This window comes from Elephas maximus, chromosome 25 (genome assembly GCF_024166365.1).
Source record: "Elephas maximus indicus isolate mEleMax1 chromosome 25, mEleMax1 primary haplotype, whole genome shotgun sequence".
Taxonomy (NCBI): domain Eukaryota; kingdom Metazoa; phylum Chordata; class Mammalia; order Proboscidea; family Elephantidae; genus Elephas; species Elephas maximus.
The window spans coordinates 38,115,269-38,136,641 of NC_064843.1; positions in this window are offsets into that span (position 1 = coordinate 38,115,269).

A 21,373-nucleotide genomic window follows, 5' to 3' on the forward strand; every position below is an offset into this window, starting at 1 on the left:
TGTGCACAGAGAGACATAGATAATACAGGCTAGTGAGGATAAATGATGAGATTAAAATTTTCAGTACAAAATATAAAAATTTCTGATAGAATAGGATTGATAGTAAAACAGATCCAGCATGTACAGCCCCGAAACCTATTTTACAACTGAATCTATTTTTCTTGGCCCTAAGCCTTTATTTCCATTGAGATTTCAAGTATAATCAGTCAATTCCACTGATTTTCCAGGGAGAGTGTACTTTAAGAATTTTTTTCTCAGTGACAAAGAATTTAACAAATACCACATAGACTTTCTCTCTGTCTCTCTCAGTTTATCCTTATATCCCCTTACTCCACCTCAACTACCCCCAGTCCCACACACCCACCAATGACAGGGCAGAGAATGGGTGGTTTAAGACAACCAGATACACAGAAGTGGGGGTATCCTTGTCTTACCTGAGCTAGTCCATAGAAGACACTGTGGCCATTGTTCTTTGCAACTCTTCTCATTGGAATGGGTGTATCTAATACTATCTCAATTATTTAACACTTGGGTGGTCCTGGGCACCCACATGATTCCATGCATTTTCCTGACAACTTGGTTCTACTGTAACTAAGTGACACCCTCCTTATCTCTGGCTTTGGCAGTTCACCTGGCATCTCTTCACTATAGAGCCACTTTTCTCATCTTCATGGAAATTTCTTAATGAAGTTCTTGGTCTTCCCTTATCTGCCTTCTACTTCCTTGGCCCACTCAGATGGGAAACTTTGAGATTCCTTGCACCTCAAAGAAAACTCAGCAACACTAGACATGTGTGAGGGGGAAAGTCTCTACCCTCTCCTGCTAAGATACGCCATTCTGCTGTCTTGTCAATCTTTATTTGCTTCTCGCAGTATGCAGTGGTGTTGCACACATCTGAGGAATACAGCTCAGCAGACATCTCCAGGGGATGAAGTGCTGAGCACCACTCTCGGGCAATTCCACAAGTCTCTCTTGTACTCCTTTGCGTTGGTAAAAAAAAATTGCGTTGGTAGGGTATCTCAATTCTACACTGTGTACCTCACTCTCTCTGATCCTTTTAAAAAGTTTTCTCAACTGAGAAGAAAACATTCTTTTGTGGTTACGAGAGGAGGGAGGGAGGGAGGGTGGGAGAGGGGCATTCACTAACTAGATAGTAGATAAGAACTACTTTAGGTGAAGGAAAAGACAGCATACAATACAAGGGAAGTCAGCACAATTGGACTAAACCAAAAGCAAAGAAGTTTCCTGAATAAACTGAATGCTTCGAAGGCCAGTGTAGCAGGGGCGGGGGTCTGGGGACCATGGTTTCAGGGGATATCTAAGTCAATTGGCATAATAAAATCTCTTAAGAAAACATTCTGCATCCCACTTTGAAGAGCGGCGTCTGGGGTCTTAAACACTAGAAAGCAGCCATCTAAGATGCATCAATTGGTCTCATCCCACCTGGATCAAAGGAGAATGAAGAACACCAAGGACACAAGGCGATTACGAGCACAAGAAACAGAAAGGGCCACATGAACCAGAGACTACATCATCCTGAGACCAGAAGAACTAGATAGTGCCCCGGGTACAACTGATGACTGCCCTGACAGGGAACACAACAGAGAACCCCTGAGGGAGCAGGAGAGCAGTGGGAGGCAGACCCCAAATTCTCATAAGACCAGACTTACTGGTCTGACTGAGACTGGAAGGACCCCGGTAGTCATGGCCCCCAGACCTTCTGTTGCCCCAGGACAGGAACCATTCCCGAAGGCAACTCTTCAGACATGGATTGGACTGGACAGTGGGTTGGGGATGCTCATGAGGCATGAACTTTTTGGATCAGGTGGACACTTGAGACTATGTTGGCATCTCCTGCCTGGAGGGGAGATGAGAGGGTGGAGGGGGTTAGAAGCTGGGGAAATGGATATGAAAAGAGAGAGTGGAGGGAGAGAGCGGGCTGTCTCATTAGGGGGAGAGTAATTGGGAGTGTGTAGCAAGATGTGTATGGGTTTTTGTGTGAGAGACTGACTTGATTTGTAAACTTCCACTTAAAGCAGAATAAAAATTATTTAAAAAAAAAGTTTTCTCTCTCTATATATTTTGTTTCTTGGGAGGATTGGAAAGAGTTAATGGAAAAGCGGAATGGCGTAAGGAAGGGCATCAATAAGACCTCTCTTCCTATCTTTTACTCTCCTGTCTTAGTCATCTAGTGCTGCTATAACAGAAGTATCACAAGAGGATGTCTTTAACAAAGGGAAATTTATTCTCCTGATGTCTAGTAGGCTACAAATCCAAATTCAGGTCATCAGCTCCAGGGAAAGGCTTTCTCTGTCGGCTCTGGAGGAAGGTCCTTGTCATCAATCCTCCCTTGGTCTGGGAGCATCTCAGCACAGGAACCTCAGGTCCAAAGAATGTGTTCTGCTCCCGGCTCCACTTTCTTGGAGGTATAAGGTCCCTATGTATCTCCTCTCACTTCTCTCTTTTATATCTCGAAAGAGATTGGCTTAAGACACTGCATAATCTAGTAGACCTCATCAATATAATAGTCTCTAATCCATCTTATTACATCATAGTGATAGTGTCTTGGTCATTGAGTGCTGCTATAACAGAAATACCATAAGTGGATGGCTTTAACAAAGAGAAGTTTATTCTCTCACAGTCGAGTCGGCTATAAGTCCAAATTCAGGGCGTCAGCTCCAGGGGTATCTTTCTCTGTCAGACCTGGAGGAGAGTCCTTGTCATGCATCAGTCTCCCCTTGATCTGGGAGCATCTCAGCACAGGAACCTTAGGTCCAAAGGACACGCTCTGCTCCTGGCTCTGCTTTCTTGATGGCATGAGGTCCCCAACTCTCTGCTTTTTCCTCTTGAGAGATAAAAGGTGGTATAGGCCATACCCCAGGGAAACTCCCATTACATCGCATCAGGGATGTGACCTGGTAAGGGTGTTACAATCCCACCCTAATCCTCTTCACATACAATTACAATCACAAAATGGAGGACCACCACAAAATACTGGGAATCATGGCCTAACCAAGTTGATACATACATTTTGGGGGAGGACATATTCAATCCACGACAGATAGGATTTAGAACATATAGGAAAATCAAATAAAATGGTGGGCAATCACATAAAATGGTGGACAATCACACAATACTGAGAATCATGGCCCAGCCAAGTTGACAGATATTTTCTGGGGACACAATTTAATCCATAACATCCCGATTCCAAAATCTCTTCTGTCTCACAGTCGACATAGTCTTGTGGGTTTAGCTAAAGTGGCTTCTTTGTTTCACCGAGGTTAGTATTAGGGTGATCACTCAGACGTAAAGAATTCTCTACTGGATGCCACGAGCTATTGGTCTGCTACAAGGGGAATCTTGACATTACATTCTGCTCTCTTTGGGTATGTACAAAGTGCTGCATAAGCACAGAGGAATAATTGCTCCATCAAGGGTTAAGGAAGACTTCCTTTTGAGGGTTCTTTCTTTTCCATCAATCCGTTTTTCCACTTCTATAGGATTATAGCTCATCTCAAAAGGCCTCAGTTTTCTCTAGTAGTTTCCACAACAGGGCATTGTTACATTATGTATACTCAGTGATACAAATTAATGGTCTGGTGTTCTGTGTGGCATGACATTCTCCCCCTCTCTGGTTCATCACCCATGACAGGCCATAAAGGTGACCACTTAATGTCCTAGCTGTGCAAAGTGTTCTGGACTCCTCAGGGCACAGAGCCTCCTCCCTCCCAGGAGCCATGAATCTCCTGATGCTGGCCTTCACTATCTGTGGGTCTCTAACTCTGGTGGCCAAAGGTAATGGAACCCTAGAAATTAGGGATGATAGAATTAGGATGAGTTGTTGCATTTGGGCTCCCCAGGTATCTGGAGGGAAAAGAGAGCCCACAGGAATAGCTTTGAACAAACAACCAAAACCAATAATCAGTTGCCATCAAGTAGACTCCAACTCCTGGCAAACTCATGTGTGTCAGAGCAGAAGTGTGCTCCACAGGATTTTCAATGTCTGATTTTTTTTTTCAGTAGATTGCCAGGCCTTTCTTCCAAGGCACCTGTGGGTGGATTCAAACCTCCAATTTTTTTGATTAGTAGCCAAGAATGTTAACTCTTTGCACCACCCAGGTACTCCCTAAGCCAATAAAGAGCAGCAAAAATACTCTCATTTGGGCAATTCCATACCCCAATTTTCTGAGAATCTGTTAGGAACACTAAACAAACTGGGAATTCCTCTGAGACATTTCTGCAAAATCAAGAATTTATTCAAGGCCTCAAGTAACACTATATATACAGACAGAGAGAGAAAGAGCACTAATTCCTCTGTCACCCAGCAGTTAAGCCCAGCTCTACCTCATTTCATTTCTATTTTAATTAGTGCCACCTATTTCATTGTTGTGTCCTATTAGTTCAGCTCATGCTATCAGCTGGAATTCTTCTTTGTCCCTCCTCTCACGCTCTGGGTATAGCAAACCAGTCCATTGACACTGTTTGTAGATTCTGTAGAACTCTGAGATAGAAGAGAGAAGATCTAAGTTTGGGGGAGAGGTGAGGGTAAGTGGAGTGAAGGCAGGATAGAAGACCAGTGACCACTGGGGAGCTTCCAATTTCAGATCAACATGCATACAACTGTTACCTCTTTCAAATAATGCCTTTTTAAAATAATACTTGCAATTGACTTAACAAATCAAGCAATTAATAAGTTTATAAGGGTTTAAGGAAAAGTAAAGCACTCTCCTTCCCAAACATAGTAGTTCTTCAGTCTTTCCCTTCAGAATCAATCACTGTTACCAATTTCTCATATATGCTAACAGAAACGTGCACACACAGATGTGTATGTACATATATATATTGGTGGTAGGATATACAAGATCTATCTATTTATCTATCTGCCTTTTAAAAATTCTGATGTAAACAAACCAGTGGATTGTTCTGCGATATGCACTAACAACGTGTCTTGGAGTCTTTTAACCAGTCCAGTTGCCATCAGGTTGACTCTGACCCATGGCAATCCCATGAGCTTCAGGGTAGACCTGTGCTCTGTAGCATTTTCAAGGGCTAAGTTTTCAGAAGTAAATCACCAGGTCTTTCTTCCGTGACGTCTTGGGTGGACTTGGACCTCCAATCTTTCAGTTAGCATCTGAGCTTGTTAATTGTTTGTCCCCTGCTCCCTAGAGACTTAACAATATATAAATTTACTTCATTTTTAAAAATTAAGAAACAGAACTCTGGGGAATGACTCTACTTACTTTATTTAATTGGTCCATAAATGCTGGACAACCAGTGTTTAATTGTTTAATCTATCTGGAGTGTATTTTTGTATGTTTTAAGGTGAGATGGCATCTGACAGGTTTGTAAAGCAACTTGGAAACCACTCCTGACTCCATATTGTTCTCCCACAACTGCTCAATTTTTGTACTCTTCTTCGCAGCTAACACTTCTTAAGATTTTTGTCTACAGGTGCTGCTACCACTTTTATCATTCACATTTCAACCAACTTCAGTTTAGTTCCTTCTCTTCCTACCAGTCTGAAACTGCTCTTCTCAAGGTTACCAGTTAGGACTCCAGCTGCTAAATACAACGGACACTTTTCTGCCCTTATTTATTCAACTTTTCAGCAATATCTGACTACAACTGACCACTCCTCCCTTCAAAAAACATTCTCCTGTCTTAGCTAATCTAGTCGTATCTGAGATGACTCTCCCCCTGTCTTTTTGCCAGTTGCCTTTCTCGTGCACACTAGACTGGCTCTGCAGCTGGCAGTATCCTGAATGCTTTCTTACTTCCCTGTCTCACTTCCCCATTTCCCCACTGATGTTTTTGGGGAATTGCCTCTCAACTAATCTATTATGGTCAAATTCTTGTTCAAGGTTTGCTTTTGAGGGAACCCAAACTGAAATTCCAGTGTCTCATTCTATTGTTCTGGTCCTACATACATAGTTGCTCCTTTTTAGTCTTTTCTTCTACCTGAAATCTAAATATTGACACTCACCAGAATTTAATTCTGGCCCTCTTTTTTCTCTTTTTATTATAAGCCACTGTGATGGTTAAGGTGGTGTGTTAACTTGTCTGGGCCATGATTCTCAGTGGCTTGGCAGTTATGGTGTAGTATGGCAGTCATAAGATGTCATGATCACATCAGTGATGAGATTTGACATAATGTGATCACCTCCATGATGAGATCTGCTGTGAGTAGCCAATCAGTTGAAAGGGAGTTTCCTTGGGTGTGTGGCCTGCATTGAATGCCACCTGGCCACTTTTGGCTCCTTATGCCTCTGGATCAACAGGTAAAGAAGGGAGTTACTGTATTGGCTGGTGTGAGTGATCCTTATTACCAAAAGGAAATTGAATTGATATTTTTTTTAATAGAGGTAACCTCCACGTGTCTGTCAGTTTGTCGTACTGTGGGGGCTTGTGTGTTGCTGTGATGCTGGAAGCTATGCCACCGGTATTCAGATACCAGCAGGGTCACCCATGGAGGACAGGTTTCAGCTGAGCTTCCAGACTAAGACTAAGAAGAAGGACACAGCAGTCTACTTCTGAAAAGCATTAGCCAGTGAAAACCTTCTGAATAGCAGTGGAACATTGTCTGATATAGTGCTGGAAGATGAGCCCCCCAGATTGGAAGGCACTCAAAAGGTGACTGGGGAAGAGCTGCCTCTTCAAAGTAGAGTCGACCTTAATGACATGGATTGAGTAAAGCTTTCGGGACCTTCATATGCTGATGTGGCACAACTCAAAATAAGAAGAAACAGCTGCAAATATCCATCAATAATCAGAACCTGGAATGTACGAAGTATGAATCTAGGAGAATTGGAAATCATCAAAAATGAAATGGAACACATCAACATCGATATTCTAGGCATTAGTAAGCTGAAATGGACTGGTATTGGCAATTTTGAATTGGATAATCATATAGTCTACTATGCTGGGAATGACAGTTCAAAGAGGGATGGTGTCGCATTCATCATCAAAAAGAACGTTTCAAGATCTATCCTGAAGTATGATGCTGTCAGTGATAGGATAATATCCACACGCCTACAAGGATGACATCATTGCTGATGTCAGATAGATCCTGGCTGAAAGCAGAGAATGCCAGAAGGATGTTTACCTGTGTTTTATTGACTATGCAAAGGCATTTGACTGTGTGGATCATAACAAACTATGGATAACACTGCAAAGAACGGGAATTCCAGAACACTTAATTGTGCTACTGAGGAACCTTTACATAGATCAGGAGGCAGTTGTTCGGACAGAACAAGGGGATACTGATTGGTTTAAAGTCAGGAAAGGTGTGCGTCAGGGTTGTATTCTTTCATCATACCTATTTAATCTGTATGCTGAGCAAATAATATGAGAAGCTGAACTATATGAAGAACAACGGGGCATCAGGATTGGAGGAAGACTCATTAACAACCTGCATTATGCAGATGACACAACCTTGCTTGCTGAAAGTGAAGAAGAGGACTTGAAGCTAGTGGACATTCTGGCAAGGCTCATGGGCACTTGCTCACTCTGGATCCTGCAGCTGGGTCCTGTTCTTCTGACCTCTGGTTCTTGGAACTTGAGCTAGCAGCTTATCTCTCTTGCCTGACAATCTTGGGATTGGTCAATCTTTGCAGCTTGTGAGCAAGAGCCCTGCTGTCTGACCTGCTGATCTTGGGTTCACCAGCCCCTGTGGCTGTGTGATTTAGGAGAAGCCTCTATCCTGACCCACAGACTTGGGATGTTCCAGCCTCTACATACTCGTGAGCCATTTCCTTGATACAAATCTCTCTATATACATTTATATGTTTGACTGGTTTTGCTTCTCTAAAGACCCAGCCTAAGACACTCACTATGCCTTAGCCATTTCTGTGGCTTTAATATTATAAGCAATGACTCCAAAACTTATATCCAAAGTCCAAACTTCTCTTCTGAGATCCCACAGGTATATTCAACTGCCTTCTTGACATTCTCACTCAGCTGTTTCCTAAACGCATTATACATTATATGCCAAAAAGCAAATATTTCAGCCCGTCTTTTTTTTCCCCCAAATTTTACTCTTTCTTCATTTTTTACTACTCTGTAAATGGGAAGTATCATTAACTTAAAAAAAAAAAAACCTGTTGCTGTTGAGTCGATCCTGACTCACGGCAACCCCATGTGTTACAGAGTAGAACTACTCCATAGGGTTTTCTTGGCTGTAATCTTAACAGAAGCAGGTCACCAGGCCTTTCTTCCACAGCACCATGGGGTGGGTTCAAACTGCTAACCTTTAGGTTAGTAGTCAAGCACAAGCTGTTTGTACAACCCACGGACCTTACTAACTACCTCTACCTGATTTCAGAAATCTTGTAGTCCATCTTCCTCTGACCTCATATCCGAACAATTGATGGCTTCTCCCAAATCTATCCTTTGCTTTCCACAGTAACACTCACAGCCCTAGTTCTGGTCACCATCATGTCTTACTTGGCAAAAGCCTCTAGCTTATCTCCCTGATTTCATTCTTCCCTTTCCCTAATCTAATATCCGCATGGAATTCTGATTAACCTTCTAAAACATAAGTTAAGATGATGAGTTCACATTGTGTTTGGGGGGAAAAAAATGCAGCCTAAAGGAACTTAAGGCCTGGCCCTGCTACTTCAAGCTCGTCACATGTCATGTTCCTTTCCTCTTTGCATGTTACACTCCAGACTCATCAGCCTTCCTCAAGTCCCTTAAACACACTACCAGCTTCTCAACTCTGGGACTGAGCTTTTTTTACTTCCTTTCTGGAAACCATCTTTGCCTCCTGTGTACCTTACTGTCTCCTTTTCATCCTTCTTGTCTTGTCTTAAGTATCAGCTCTAAGTATGTCTGTCCTGTTTCTCTCTTTTTCTCTCTCCCTCCCTCTCTCTCTTTCTCTCTCTCACTCCAGTTTCCTTGATGGCACTTGTAACAATTATTAATATGCAGTTTTGCTTTCCTTGTTTGTTGTTTGTCTCTCTCAATGACCTGTAGAATTTGTTATTGCTTTAGACTAGATGGTTGTAATTGCCAAATACTTGAATGAATAAAATGTTTGCTATATTTGTTGCTAGAGTTATAACTGGTCTACTTGTTCGTTCTCTACAGCTAACTGGAAAATCCAAAGATGCTGGGAGAAAGATATAGGACACTGCAGAAAACGATGTTTCCAAAATGAAAGATACAAACTTCTTTGTAAGAACAAGCTAACATGCTGCATTCCCATAACAGCACAATTGTCCACTCCAAAGCCACCACCTCGTGTGATATATATAGAAGATATAACAGTTACAACGGAAACTTATCCTCCTCTCACTATGGATGACTTTATTACTTTTAAAATTCTTACCCCATCTCAGGCTGAAACAACCAAGAAAATCTCTTCTGAGAGCACTGTCAGTATCAGATAATTACATAATGTTTCCTCTTGGGTAGGGGACACTAGAGATACCATTGAGAATAATAATATCAGTTAATTACACTGACGCAATCTCACTAGAAGCGTTTCCATTGGGGTTGGAAGATCACAGGGGTAGCCATAATTGCTAATGCAAGACAAGAGCCAAGACAGTTACCTTACAATGAGAAATGTTTAGAGAAAAAATGCATAGGAGATACAGGGGTTCTATTTATGGGGCTTACCTTCTTTGCCTGTCTTCCTTTGATTTATTAAAATATATGGGCTAAGTTTTGCTCTCAAGTGAACATTTGTGTGCCTATTTTTCCATGCAAAAAAAAAATGAAGGCCATTGTTTGAAGTTGTCTATCATGAATTGAGACGAGGATTTTGATTTTAGTAATTCCTGATTCAACACTATCATATATAGAAGAACATAATAGAGGCACGTACAAAGAAAATTCCAGATAAGTCCTCCCCCCTTCCCTGCTTTTTGTAAGCTGTAACCTTAAACCCTTTCTGTAGCATGTGGTCAAATTCTGTTTAAGGCTTCAGCTAGAGATGAACCCAGTGGCCTCATCCAAACAGCACAAGCCCTGATCTTACTGGATAGAGATAAAAGTGGGACTGATTTACAGAGCACATCATTTTAAATTAAAAGCTCCATCACAAGTTCTACTTATTTTTTCAATGTTCTCCCCTTCTCAAAAGTCCAACTCCCAACTATGGTGGCCTCATAGCATCCCTCTTTAGGTCTCGGTGTTATCCATGAATGTTAGTCATATGTAGTGTATCTCTGCTTTGTGACTGTAAGCATGTGAGTGCTGTGTGTATGGCAATAGATGAGTCCTATCTGACACCACGGAGAAGCAGTTATTAAGGTTGATTAGTTATTAATGTGTTGGGCTAAGGCTAGGGATGCAGCCTTAATTGCAGCCTCAGATGCCTGAATGTCTCAGAAGCAAGAAAAGTTATCCCTCTAAATCTTTTTTTGTGGTCCATAAAAAGCTTCGAGTGATCATGGCTGTACTTTGGATATGGACCATCACACTACTGGCTTTTAGTAGATCTCATATTCTGATAGGTCTTACACCTCCAGTTAAGTTTGCCTGAGAAAGAGGGGCCTCCCAGGACATTATATTTTGAGTGCTAAAGTTGGAAAAGCCCTGGGCAAACAGGGACAAGTTGATCACCCTTTCTCCAGTGTCCCTCTGCCTAAAATGCTCTTCTTCTATTTCTTTGTATGGCTGACACCTCATTATGCAGGTCATATGTCAACTCTTCACAGAGGCATTCTTTGACCATACAACCCTCCCTATACTACCTGCCTGCGTCAGTTCAGAGTACTCTCATATGTCACCTTAGAGACCATCTTTGACCATGCAGACCATTCTTCACTCTACTTTGTATTATTTTCTTCTTATCACTTAAATTCTTTGAAATTTTTTTTCGAATTTATTTTTCTGCCATTTGAATTATTTATTTGTGGTCTGTCACTGCCACTATAATGTATATATAATCCTTATCTCTTGGTCTTGTTTGTGACTGTGTCCCAAGCTGCTAGACCAGTGCCTTACTTAGATGCTCAATAAAAATTTGAGAACAAATTGTTCATGCAATTATCTCAATAAATCTGGTATGGCTACACAATACAAAGCTGCATTCTTCAAACTGGGATACCAGTTGCAGAAAGATTTTCCAAAGTATGTGCCTTGGTAATTTAAGGAAATCCATTTTCAGACCCTCAATTTGAACAAACTCTTCTTTCCTCCACTTTCACAATTTCCCTTCTCCCACTATGAAAAGAAACTTATCTCTCACCCATCCCTTATTTGACAATCATGGGTTGCCCAGCATGTAAAAATCTTCAGGTGCCAAATAGTGAATAACTGAAATATTTGTACTGGTATTGAGAAAGTGAGTAAAGATAGACTTTGGATCCCCTCGTGTGATTTCAATTTTCTGTTTACAAAAGAAATGATGGGAGAATCAAGTTGATAGTTGATAAAACATTAAATTAAAAACTTCAATTATAGCTTACTAGGAGATTTTTGGCATATAATTTGTAAGAAGTTTAAAGAACCCTGTGATCAGCCTATATCTATCTACCTACCTGTCATCTATTTATCTGATCTTACACCTTCCTCATCAATTTATTTATGTGAATAGTTTTCCCAGCACTTATATTTTTAAAAATAAAAAATGGGAAAAAAATTGATGCCGAACTTCATCTCATTCCAGTAAGAAATAACTTTCCTCCATATATACATGAATCATGTATACATTTTCATTAACAATGAATTATATATACATTTATTAACAGGGTGTATTTATAGTAAAAATGTTACTTTTGTGCATTAACAATTATTTTTCATGTTTTATGTAATTTTGATCAATTTTGTTCCATATAATTACAATGATGACTCAATCTTGAACATTTTTAAATATTTAAAGCCTATGTTCACAGAGATTTCCAACAATAAATTATAACATATCTCCACGTTTTGCTGCAGAGAAACATGGTAGAACAATCAATAGATTTTCAAATATAAAAATGTATAATATTAAGATACAATTTTGTAAGAGAGTGGAATAAAAATAAAAATTCAAGAAAAAAAGGATGTAATATTTCTAATTGCTAAAGAATTCACCAGATATATTTAATCTAATTTTTTACATGTCAATATTTACAATACACCATAATAATCTTTTACCAGTATTTAAGTTTATGATGAGATATATTATTTCTCAACTTAAAGTAGTGTTAGGAGAAACAGCTTTTCAAAATTCAAAGAAGTTTGAAGATGACACCTAAAACTGATATGTTATTGTCAAATATTTTTGGTATGTTATTTTAGTTGCTGCTAAATCTGCTGCAAAAGAGTTCTTTAAAGTGTTAAAAAGCAAAGATGTCACTTTGAGAACTAAGATTTGTCTGGCCCAAGCCACGGTATTTTCAATTGCCTCACATGCATGCAAAAGCTGGACAATGAATAAGGAAGACCAAAGAAGAATTGATACATTGAATTAAGGTGTTGGTGAAGAATATTAACTATACCATGGACTTCCAGAAGAATGAACAAATCTGCCTTGGAACTGCTGGTTATGCAGTCACCACTCAATTTGAATTAACTGAAAGGGTCGCATTCCCACAATTCAGACCTATTCAGCAAGCAGAACTGCATGCCCTCACCTGAGCCTGCCAATTATTCAAAGGACAGTCCATGAATGTTTTCACAGACAATAGATATGCTCTTGGAGTAGTTCTTGATATATTTTGTTTTGTTTTACATCAGGGAATTATGTTAATTTACAAACTACTCATGCTGTCCAAAGTCTCCTTAACTCTGAACTCACTCAACACTTCTCTTCCTCCAGACTAACTTCTTATGAGGTCCTTCTATTCCCTCCACCTTATTTACATCTCAAACAGTGTAATATTCTCAACCCAGCTACTTTGTGGCCTTTACCTAGTAAAGGAGAACTACATGACTGTGAACTGGTAACTTCACAAATGGTCACACCGCTCCCTTACCTACAGGATATTCCTTTAACAAATTCTGATTTGGTACAGTTTGTGGATGGATCGTACGGCAAAAACCAGGAGAGTTAATTTTCAAGCTGGTTATGCAGTTACCACTCAATTTGAATTAATTGAAAGGGAAGAATTCCCACAATTCAGATATGCTCAACCAGCAGAATTTCATGCCCTCACCCGAACCTACCATTTATCCAATGGACAGCAGATATGCTTTTGGAATAGTTCATGGTTTTGGAAAACTATGGAAACTCAAAAGAGTTCCTAACTGCTACCAGTGTTCCCATTAAAAACAGAAAAGAGATCAATGACCTTTTTTCTGCCATTTTACTGCCTTCTGAGATTTCTGTACTAAAAATAGAGGCTTACATAAGATGCTCTGAACCCGAATACCAAGAAAATGCACTCAATGACTTCCATGAAAAGGCAGAGAGCACAGAATCCCTTGCACCAATGTCTTATTGAATGAATGTTGTAACAACCACAATGTGAATAGTTCACTGCATTCTTTAATACCAGAACCCTACCTTCTGCAGTCCAAAAAATTTGACCATAAAACAAGGATCTGCCCCAGACTCCGAAAAGAGTTACTAGGTCCACAACGGATGTAAATTTAATCCAAATTTTGGATTCTGAGAAAGCCAAGATGGCCACTTAAAAGAATCATTAAAAGAACCTTTATTTTGAACTTTACACTTCATTGCTCTTCCTGCATTGATAAAATGACTCAAACAACAAGTAGCTATTAGTGGGGGAATTTCCAAAAAGCAGCCCAAGCAGTTTGTAATCAATATTTGACTTGTCTCACCTGTAAACCAGGAAAATCTATTCCAGTTGCCAGAGGATTTTCACTCTCCTTCCAGGTCCTTTTGAACAATTGCAATTAGGTTTATCCAACTCCCCCAAGCATGTACTGTGTTTTAGTCATTGTTTGCAAATTTTCTGGATGGGCTGAAGCTTTTCCACGCTGAAAGGCCAATTTTCTTACTGTAGCAAAAAAAGCTCTCAGAAAATGTTTTTTCCTACCTATGGAATTTCAGTCACCATTTTTAGTGACCAGGGCACTCATTTTACTGGACAGATTATACAGGCATTGACCAAGATTTTGCATACTGATTGGTATTATCAATGCACATACAATCTCTAATCACCTGACAAGGTTGAAAGAATCAATGGAATTCTTAATTTAAAACTTTCAAAATTAATGGATACCACTGTACTTCCCTGGCCTAAAGTCCTCCCTTTAGCCCTCATGGCCATTTGTAGTACTTCTTTTGGAAAACATAAACTGCCCCCCTATGAAATTATGACTCAAAGACCTGTGTCTTTATGCACCATGTCATCACTTGAACATTGCCATACACTGAAATGACTCGTTATTGTAAGGCTCCTATGCAATATGCCAAAGGTTATTCTCAACAGGTCAAAGAGGCTTTTTCTCCCCTAACTCAGAGGATCAAATTCATCACCACCTATCTCCAAATGATTGGGTATTATGGAAATGATATCAATGCAAAATTGCTCTCAAACTTCATTGGAAAGGACTTACCGAGTACTAATAACCACTAACGTTGCAGCCAAATTACAAGGTTTTCTACCAAGGGTACACATTTACCAGCTAAAACTGGCCCCATCTGATTCTTAGTCCTGTCTGTCTATTGGAGAGATAAAAACTCAGACTAACCAGGAAGAGAAGTTGCGACATCATGAGGTAAACAGCTTTTACCCAAGATCATGGATCAAGAAACTATGGGATTTCTTTTTCTCATTGCCACTCTTACTTTTGTTACAACATTCTTCTGCTGTCTATTTTTCACAGTAAAGACCCTTATCTTTCTCTCACTTTTACTCTTTGCCCTGGTGTGGAAAGATAACTCTTGTTCATATCTCCCAGGCCATTGAAAGAGGAAGAAACTTCACCAATTGCTGGATTTGTCACTACAAGCTCCATTCTTTTCATGACTCTGAGACCCACAGGCCCTTCCCATAAATAATTTTTCCAGAGTTCCCAATACCACTATAGATAGCAACAAGAGCACTACTTCAGTGGTTGCTGGGGTTCAACTCTTACACCCTAATATGCCTGCGCCTTTCTTAAACTTTTTGACCCCTGTTGTCTGAAGGGCACAATTAGCATCAAAACAAGTGAGTGCCTCAAAAGACATTATTAGAAATACTACTGTTCATAATCTTCCATGGCCTTATATTTACTGGGACAAAATTTGCATCAAGGAACCACTATTATAAGAACTCAAGAAATAGTTTAAACAGAGAAGAAAATATTCTTCAATGGTTACTACAGTGGGGGGAGGGAGGGAGAGGGGTAGTCACTAATTAGATAGCAGACCAGAACTACTTTAGGTGAAGGGAAAGACAACACACAATACAGGAGAGGTCAGCACAACTGGACTAAACCAAAAGCAAAGAAGTTTCCTGAATAGACCAAATGCTTCGGAGGCCAGAATGGAGGGGCAGGGCTTTGGGAGCCACAGTTTCAGCGGACATCTAGGTCAATTGTCATAATAAAATCTATTAAGAAAACATTCTGCATCCCACTTTGGAGAGTGGCGTCTGGGGTCTTAAATGTTAGCAAGTGACCATCTGAAAAAAAAGCGACCATCTAAGATGTATCAATTGGTCTTAACCCACCTGCAGCAAAGGAGAATGAAGAACACCAAAGACACAAGGTAATTATGAGCCCAAGAGACACAAAGAGCCACATAAATCAGAGACGACATCAGCCTGAGACCAGAAGAACTAGATAGTGCCCAGCTACAACCGATGACTGCCCAGACAGAGAACACAGCAGAGAATCCCTGAAGGAGCAGGAGAGCAGTGGGATGCAGACCTCAAATTCTCATAAAAAGACCAGACTTAATGGACTCACTGAGATTGGAAGGCCCCCGGAGGTCATGGTCCCCAGACCTTGCGTTAGCCCAAGACAGGAACCATCCCCAAAGCCAACTCTTCAGACAGGAATTGGACTGGGCTATAAAATAGACAATGACACTAGTAAGGGGTGAGCTTCTTGGTTCAAGTAGACACATGAGACTAAGTGGGCACCTCCTGTCTGGAGGGAGATGAGAAGGCAGAGGGGGACTGAAGTTGGCTGAATGGACACAGGAATACAGAATGGAGAGAAGGAGTGTGCTGTCTCATTAGGGGGAGAGCAACTAGGAGTATATAGCAAGGTGGATAGAAATTTCTGTATGAGAGACTGACTTGATTTGTACACTTTCACTTAAAGCACAATAAAAAAAATTTTTTTTAAATTGCCTCAAAGAAACAATCTAAAAAGGCCCACACCAAACATGGTTTCAGGGAATACCTAGTTCAGTTGGCATAAAATATTCATAAAGAAAATGTTCAACATTCTACTTTGGTGAGTAGCATCTGGCATTTTAAAAGCCTGTGAGTGGCCATCTGAGTTACTCCACTGGTCTCACCCCTTCAGGAGTAAGGGAGAATGAAGAAAACTAAAGATAAAAGGAAAAGATTAGTCCAAAGAACTAATGGACCACAACTACTGCAGCCTTCTCCAGACTGAGCCCAGTACAACTAGATGGTGCCTGGCTACCACCACAGACTGCTCTGACAGGGATCACAATAGAGGGTCCTGGACAGAGCTGGAGAAAAATGTAAAACAAAATTCTAATTCACTAAAAAAGACCAGACTTACTGGTCTGACAGAGACTGGAGAAACCCCAAGAGTATGTCCCCTGGATACCCTCTTACCTCAGTAATGAAGTCACTCCTGAGGTTCACACTTCAGCCAAAGATTAGACAGGCCCATAAAACAAAACAAGACTAAAAGGTCACACCAGCCCAGGGGCAAGGACTAGAAGGCAGGAGGGGACAAGAAAGCTGGTAATAGGGAACCCAAGGTAGAGAAGGGAGAGCGTTGATGTGTCATGGTGTTGTTAACCAATGCCATAAAGCAAATTGTGCACTACCTGTTTAATGAGAAACTAGTTTGTTCTGTAAACCTTCATCTATATAACAATTAAAAAATTAGAAAAATAAACTTGAAGTGGTGAACTATGGAAAAAATAAAATAAACATAAAAAGGCCCAGCCTAATTTCACAACTATGGCAAATATTCAGAAAAAAGACAATCTCACTTGGATTCCTTCCCATATCTGATAATGTCTTTGTAGAATCAAGGCTTGAAAATGCAAAACAAAGTATTCTAGAAAATGAAACTGATAATAATCAGACCCTAGTAGGTACATTATGTGTTCCATCCAGGTATGCCTTTATCTGTGGAGGAACTCATTCTCCTGACAAGGTGTGCACATCAGTAGTAACATGTCTTAAAGGCTGGCTTTTGATGGGATAATGAACTACTGCAGTTTTGGTGACTCCTTTGTTCATTCATAATCAATTGGAAATGGCCCATTGGACTGCTTCTCTTAATCTTCACCTTAGAATTAAATGAGAATCACCAGAGGTATTCATGATATAGGTTTTGCTTCTTTTGATAGATCCTTCCTACTGTGGCTAGGAGTCAGCACTAATGAACACGTGATTAGAAATTTGTCAATTATGTTAAAAGATATTCTGGAATCTACTTCTAAGGCAATAGCAGCCTTTCTTGGTTACCTAGCACTGTTATAACAGAAATAGCACAAGTGGATGACTTTAACAAAGAGAAATTTATTCTCTCACAGCCTAGTAGGCTACAAGTCCAAATTCAGGGTATCAGCTCTAGGGGAAGGCTTTCTCTTTCTGTCAGCTCTGAAGGGAGGTCCTTGTTGTCAATTTTCCCCTGAACTTTGAGCTTCTCCACACAGAAACCTCGGGTCCAAAGGGCGTGCTCTGCTCTCAGCACTGCTTTCTTGGAGGTATGATGTCCCCCTGTCTCTCTGCTCACTTATCTCTTTTCTATCTCAAAAGAAATTGGCTTAAGACACAATCAAATCTTGTATATCTCATCAACATACCTACTGCTAATCTGTCTCATTAACATCATAGTGATAGGATTTAAAACACACAGGAAAATCATAGCAGATGATAAAATGGTGGACAATCATACATTACTGGGAATCATAGCCTAGCCAAATTGATACATATATTTTTGGGGGACACAATTCAATCCTTGATACAGCTCAAGAAAAGCCTTTAGATTCCTTAGTCAAAGTTGTCCTAGATGACACGATATCCCTCAACTATCTCCCTCCTGAGCAGGGAAGAGTCTATGCAGTGACTAATACAACATGTTGTACTTGGATTAATTCTTCTGGGGAGGTCAAGACTCAAGTACATGAAATAGAAAAGCAAACCACCTGACTTAAACAGATAAAACCTGACTCAGGGTTGTTTTTTGGCCTTTTCAATTTTAACTGGTTAGAGTCATGGGGAACTTGGCTTCAAAGTGCACTCCAAACAGTGGGCATTGTCCTCCTTATAATTATGGTCTCCCTGGTGGCATAGTGGTTAAGGGCTATGACTGCTAACCAAAAGGCTGGCAGTTCAAATCCACCAGGCACTCCTTGGAAACTCTATGGGGCAGTTCTACTCTGTTCTATAGGGCTGCTATGAGTTGGAATTGACTTGACTGCAAACGGTTTGGCTTTTTTGCTTTCTGGTGTGTCATATCCTTTCAAAAGTCTTAAATGTGTGTTTACAACCTCCAAAGCATCATCAAATGATCTCATTAAGGCTGGAATGACAAAGGAAAAATGAAGCAGAGGCTCGCCTCCAAGAAATACCAGCCTAACATAGTGGCCTGTGACTATTCCACCACAACTGACCTAAGCATCAATGTGGTAACTTAAGAGTGGTGTTCTTACCTTAAATTTTTATCACACCTCTCAATAACTGAGAATATGATCAAAAGGAGAGATATTAATAACCTGGCTAAAGTAGGCCCCAAATGAAGTTACTCCTGCTGATCCCCACGTCAGCAAACTGACACCTAAGTTTTTACCTCATTTAAATTCCTAACTTCCCCAGGAGCCAAAATCCAAATCAATCAATTGACTCTCCCAGAAACAGAAACCTAGATAGCCAATCTGAACCTGACTGATCAATTTAAAATGGTCCAAATTTTCCCTTGATCTCCTGATAAGTACAGAAAATGCCTACCAGCCAATCCAAAAATTGACCAGTACATCTTCTTTGTTACCTGTTTACCTGCTTTTCCACTTTTACTGTGCTTTGGAAAGCCCATCTGACTTCCAGACTAGACATTCTCCGGATCATGAACTGAAAAACAAAGCCAATGAGTTCATATACAAATTTAATATTGTAAAAATTTCCTTTTTAACACTCTACTAAAGTTGATGATGCCTGAGGAGTTTTCTAAAAACCTTCTAAGGTTGGCAATACAGTAAAAATGTGAATTGTATGTTTAACATACATGGAATTTCAATCAGTGAGGAAAAAGTTAGACTCTTTAAAATAGGCAACAGAAAACTTAGATACCTATTTAGACAAAAAAGAAAATTAGATAACTGCTTTATATCATATTCAATTATAATTTTACATGGGTTAATTAATTAAACATGGAAATATAAAACACCAAAATAATATGTAGATAATAACTTCTATAAACTTGAGTGGGAAAGGCTTTCTTAGCATAAAACTAAGGCAAGAGAACAAGGAAAATGTAGATAAACTCCTTAAATTTAAGTAATTATTAATTAGAAATACCAACACAAATACATTTACCATAATGATGAATAAACTATATCTTTCATTTATAATTAAAACAGGAATGCAATTGAGAGGATTTAGAACTTTTAATAGTCTCCAAAAAATTTCCTTGAGTGGAACTGTGTCAGTTGAAATAGACTAAGAAACCCCGTGGGGAAAAATTCAGGCTTGGTGTATTCTTGGGGGTTGACATATATACACACAAGTACATTTTTTAGCCCACTGGTAGACTGGCTGTAGCCACATTTTAAAAAGAGTGATAGAAAGTTCCATCTGCAGGTGGGGCCAAGATGGCAGAATAGACAGATGCTTCTGGTGAGCCCTCTTACAACAAAGACTCGAAAATACAAGTGAAATGAGTATATTTACAACAAGCTAGGAGCCCTGAACATCAAAGGCAAAGTTAGAAAACGAACTGAACAATGGGGAGGAAGAGACAGTTCAGAAGTAGAGAGAACTTAGAGGACCTGAATCACCGGAAGGCCTCAGGCACCATTCCTGGGAGCAGTTGCGGTGGGATGATACTAGCGTTAGGCTGCAGTTTCCTCAAGGACAAGCAGCCAGCCACACAGCCTACTCACACCTCCGAAACCAGAGAAGAACGGCACTCTCAGCAAAAGCTAAGTACTTGCAAATATTTTACCACGCCCCCTGCCCCCAAGCTGGCTTCAGTGGCTGTTGATTTCCTGGGCATGAAATAGGCCCTGCTGAGTGCCTAGAGCCATACTCCTGGCCTTGGAGAAGGAATAAATTTGCAATTAGGGGAAAAGATAATTTGCCAGCTCCACTAACCAGGGGAGCTCAGGACAGAAGCGGCCCCTGTCCAGGCATAAACGGTCCATGGACTTAAAGCATGGACCTATGTGGGCCTATTTCAGGAGAGTAGGCCCTTGTTGGCAGACTACAACTCTTTCAGCTGTACAGTGGAGAGGTGGGTGCTTGATGTTTCACACTGCATTGCCTATTAAACAGAATCCTCACCTACCCACATCAGGTGCCTAAGGACTGGTGGCTCCACTCAAGCCACCCAGCCACCCACAACAGGGGTCCAAGGATAACTGGTACCTCCCAGTCCTTACAACCAAAAGCATTGGGTGCCCATGGTCCATCTGCAGAACCCACCCACCTGTACAGTCTAGGGAAGAGGGGTGCACTTTCCTCAGATACACTTGGGGGACTATTCTTAGCCTTTTGCCTTGTTCAGAGCATGGTCCCCTGCTGCAACCAGATACTGGTATCTACACCAATCATCCCTGACCCTCTAAGACTGTAGGACAGAGCCTGTACCACACACTTGATGATCAGCTACCTGGACACCTGAGCTGAATTCATACAAGAAAAGTGAATGGACTCCTAGACTGATATACCTAATAACAGCTCTAGCCGTCTAGGGACAGGACGTCAGAGCTCCAAAGGCGAAAATAATCAAGCTAGCTCACTCAAGCAACCCATTTGCGCATATCAAAACAAAACAAAGCAAGAAGCTACAATACAGTATGCAAACATAAAATAAACTAATACAATAACTTACAGATGGCTCAGAGACGACAGTCAATATCAAATCACATAAAGAAACAGGCCATGATAGCTTCAACAAGCTCTCAAACAAAGAATCAAGGGATCATTTAGATGAAAGTGTATTCCTGGAATTACCAGATGCAGAATACCAAACCAAAAACCAAACCCAGTGCCATCGAGTCAATTCCAACTTATAGCGACCCTATAGAACAGAGTAGAACTGCCTCATAGAGTTTCCAAGGGGCGCCTGGCAGATGCAGAATACAAAAGATTAATATACAGAA